Below are 4,754 nucleotides of genomic sequence, written 5' to 3'. Positions count from 1 at the left end.
TCCACACCAGTAAGAAATGTTTAATTTTTAAACATAAATATTCATTTAAATATTTAAATAAGAATATCTAAATATTTAGATATTTTAAAATATTTTATATTTAAAAAAATATCTATTTTATATCTAAAAATATCTAAATATTTTAAATATCTAAATTTAAATATTTAAATAGAAATATCTATTTAAAATATCTCTAACATAAGTTACTCATTTTCTATTCTCTGTTCATAAAAATAAACAAGAAAACTTACTGCCACTGAGTAGATTGTGACTCAGAATGAAACTTTTGTATATAAAACATTGTTTCTGGGGCTCTAGTTCATAAATACAGAGGTATATTCTAAGTACATACTTGAATATGTGTCTTTAATGAATGTATATCTGTAAAAAAAATTTCTAATTAACATGCTTGCCTTAGTCTCTTTACAAAAAATAATTAATAAGGGATACATTTTATGCTATGGAATATCATAATTATGATAACAAAGTTATCTTATTTTGGAAAAACTAAAGTGGAAGTTTTCCAAAAGCCATTTAAACTCTGTGCTGTTCCACAGTGGACATCTGTCTCTAGGTGGATCAAGTATTTGCAGGAAGGTCTGGAAAACATCAAAGATGAGTTCAAGGTCAAGAGATAACCAGATGGTTGTAAGGATTGTTAGTTTGGGGCAGGTTGTCTTTGGCTAGCCTGGATAGATTTTCAGGAAGGACATAGGATGAGCAAGGGAACTTATTAGGAAGATGTTTCACAAGACTGATAAATCCAATGGGGATAAAAGTTCAGGGGAGATGCACTAGGGTTTTTCTTCGTTTGTTTGTTTGTTTTTAATCACAGCAGTGTGACTGTTCATTCTGTAATAAGAGAATTTTAATGAAAAACCTTAACTCATATACCCTCAAGCCCTGATTTTGTCCCTTCAAACTTCATGCTGTTCCCCAATCTCAAAGAACTTTTTCAAAAACATAATTTGAATTCCTTGACTATGCCAAAAATGTCATTTTGAAATGCTATAAACCAAGGAATGCATAACTTCCAGCAAAGTCTTACAGAGTTGAAAACATTGTATTCAGAAATGTATAAACCAAAATAGTGCATATAACAAGAAATGCTAACTTCATATTGGTGGCTCTTATAGCTCTTATAACAATCCATACATCAATTGTATCAAGTATATTTGTACATATGCTGCCATCGTTATTTTCTAAACATTTACTTTCTATTTGAGCCCTAGTATCAGCTCCTCTTTTTACATACACCTCAAGGCCCTTTGATAAATTATAAATTATTATTATATTTATATCTTACACCGACTGAAGCCTCCCTTCCCCCGTGGTTTCTTCCCACCTCTCTCCCCATCGCCTGCACTCCTGGTAGTGCTACTCCCTAAGGCAGTGGTTCTCAACCTTCCTAATGCCGCGACCCTTTCATACAGTTCCTCATGTTATGGTGATCCCCCAACCATAAAATTATTTTCGTTGCTACTTCACAACTGTAACTTTGCTACTGCTATGAATCAGGTGACCCCTGTGAAAGTTGAGAACCGCTGCCCGAAGGGGTTTATCTGACCTGGGTTTTGTGTGTCCTGAGCTCTCATCTGTACCTGCGCACATGCTCTGTCCTAGCCCACAGTGAAAGGCAGTTTTGGTGCCATGATAGTGCGGGGTGAGGAAGGCTCAAGGAACCAGAGGTATATTGTGTGTTTCATCGGTGCTATATCGGCACCCTGGTTGACTCATCCTTTCCTTGCAATCTTTCTGTGAGGGGATGTCCCTTTGTCTACAGATGGGTTTTGGGTCTCTGCTCTGATCTTCCTCTTTCTCAACAATATGTTTGTTTGAGGTCTTCTGATGCCTGTTACCTAATCCTATCATCACTTCATGACCACACAGGCTGGTGTGCTTCTTCCATGTGGGCTTTGTTGCTTCTCTGCTAGATGGCCGTTTGTTTAACTTCAAACCCTTAAGACCCCAGATGCTATATCTTTTGATTGTCGGACACCAAACCCTATTTTATATTCACATTGCTGCTGTTTGAATTTCAGTCAATGCCAGATCATAATGAATGTACATGCAGCATTAGAACTGCTCCATACTGCTTCCAAACATTAATCATATGAGAGAACACAAAAGCATTTCTCCTCCTGAGTGGCTGGTATTTTAACTGTGAAACTTCCAATTAATAGTTGAGTGTTTGGCCCCTTTCAAAATGTATCTGGGGCCGCTGCATTGGGAACAGCACCTTCTCTATTCCCACATTGTCCATGCAGACCCACAGCCAGGCTGAAGTGTTCTGGAAGCAGAGATGAACAATACCACAGCTAGCTGAGTGGCCCTGCGACATCAAGGACTGGAAGAAGTGCAGGGAAATCCTTAAGCTTTTCAGTTGAATAACAGAGTGTGATATTTTCTTTAGGAGATGCCAGAAGGCCCCTTCACGAATTGGCAATTTTGGTAGAAGATGTGGTTCACACACAGATAATTAGTCTGTTACAGCAAGCTGGAGACATTCCTCAGCTGAGGGGAGCAAAGGTAATTTCTGCTGAAGATCTTTTGTTTTTGATGGGCAAAGATAAGAAAAAATTTAGAAGAGTACATGTTCTTCCGAGACTGAAAATCAAAAAATGGTTAAAGGCATAGGTAACGGTGACCTTCTGGAAGACAAATTGAGTGGCAGAAGTAATAAGAACAAAAGGCAAAACATTGTTCAAGGGTTTCTCAACTCTCTTTACCAGACAGGAGAACTGTTAGCCAGGCTTGAAGATGTTGAAATTGAGGAAGTGAAACAAGAGAGAATGGAGAGACCAGAAAGAAAAACCAGAATAATGGATTCAGCACAATATGCAGAATTTTGTAAAAGTCGGCAATTAATTTCCTCCCCAAAGGCCTCCAAATTCCAAGACTGGTTGGATTGCAGCAGTATGGAGATGAAGCCCAAGGCTGTTGCGATGGAAATTTTGGCATTTTTGGCTTATGAAACCATATCACAGTTCGTGGACCCGGCTCGTCTTGTTCCGCAGGACATGGGAACCAAGGCAAGGGACCCTTTCAGCCATGCCATTTCTGCACCTTTCAGCCCATATCACAACTCTGCTGAGAGTTCCTACATGAAGCCCAATCCAGATCCCCTGAAAGCACTCCTCCTGCCACCCCAACAGCTCCATCATGTGGATCCCAGCACCCAGGGTAAACAAGGCCAGGACCCCTGGGCATTGGGAGTGCTCGACAAGACTTGACTGAAACCAAACAAAGGAAAAGGAAGAAGCGCTCTGAAACCTGCAGTGTTGAGACTAATAGCGATGCCGCCCAGCCCCGCCACAGCCCAGAGACCATTCAACGCTATGGTCATAAGTCCCCCTCTCTGGCATCACCTACCGCAGAAATGGGATGACTTTCCTGGTTGCTGATGCAATGGCGACAACAGGAAGAGGCAGTGTTATGTTAAGGCCCTCCGACCTCACCCCACACCCAACTGTTTGAAGACTCGACATCAGCATCCGTGGAAATGCAGTCCCAGTAATTTCTTCCTGGTTGCCACTGAGCCACCCCTCAGACATCTCTACTTTCTCCACTCAAAGAGGAACTGTACTCGACAAAAATCCAACGTGCAGCAGACGTAATTGTACAGCTTCTGACTGAACTCAAATTGCCGAAATAAAGGGAAGTTATTGCTTTAATTTGACAGGATTGTTGTGGCACGTTATTTTTATCATGATTTTCCACACAATGAAACAGCCGTTGTGAAAGATTAATAAAAACAGAAATGAGAAACATGAAGAAACATCGAGAGTTTAACCATTGTACCTACTATTATTGTCATTGTGCTAAGGTGCTAAATAATCTGTGCCTACTCATTGTGACTCTGTGTACAACAGAACCAAACAAACCTGGTCATATGCCATCCTCACCACTGTCTTTCTGTTTTTCATTTTGAGTTCATAGTTGTGGATAGTGTGTTAATTCATCTCAATGAGTCTTTCATCTTTCCCTCTGAATCTTTACTTTATGAAGCAGGAGGTCCCTTTCCGGAACTGATCTCTCCTGATGAAGTGTCCAATGCATGGGAGGTGAGAGTTTCACCTATCCTAACTTCTGAGAAGCTTTCTGGCTGTACTTCTGCATTAGGCAGGGCTGACAAGAGAAGCAATCCAGTGACAGTCATATATGTGTAAGAGAGAGCTTTATATTAAAACAAGCAAGGTTGTGTCATTGGCTGTTGTGCCTTTCTCCAAATCTGAGGCGGCATTCTTCTTCAGATTGCTGAGCTTCTCAGATTATTTGTCCACCATATAGATGGAATATGTATGGTGAAATCATGAAACCCTGACACACACCTTTTCTGATTTTACTTTATACTCTTTTTTAACCTTTTCTGATTTTAAAGCATGTGGTATTCCCTTGCTCTGTTTGAATTGCTATGCACAGATTTTACATGAGTGCAATTAAGTGTTGTGAACCTTATAGCCAAATAAATGTCTTTGCATCGTCAATAAGACACAGGTAAGCTTTTCCTTTTTTCTTCTTTTCTGTTTTCAGTCATGATCCATGTGACTTTTGCACTGCTACATCCACTTTTAAATCAGACTTGAATTTCTGGCAGCTCCTTGTCAATATACTACTGCTACCATTTTTGGATTATGTTCAGCAAAATTTTACTTTCATGTGATATTAAATGTGTCCTTTAATAACTCCCACTTTATGTTGGCTCACGTATCTTTGAAATGAGTACAGATCAGTATTTCTTCCACTTGATTGGT

The 4,754-nt window shown here is 39.6% G+C and overlaps 1 pseudogene; it reads left to right on the top strand.

Annotated features, from left to right (window-relative positions):
* The first annotated feature begins 2,293 nt into the window (after positions 1-2,293).
* Positions 2,294-3,477, top strand: LOC101638985 (annotated as a pseudogene).
* The last annotated feature ends 1,277 nt before the right edge of the window (positions 3,478-4,754 follow it).

The sequence above is a fragment of the Echinops telfairi genome, unplaced genomic scaffold (assembly GCF_000313985.2).
Source record: "Echinops telfairi isolate 266 unplaced genomic scaffold, ASM31398v2 ScPeMD7_7441;HRSCAF=8479, whole genome shotgun sequence".
In the NCBI taxonomy this organism is placed as follows: Eukaryota; Metazoa; Chordata; class Mammalia; order Afrosoricida; family Tenrecidae; genus Echinops; species Echinops telfairi.
This window is presented reverse-complemented; position numbering and strand designations above follow the sequence as displayed.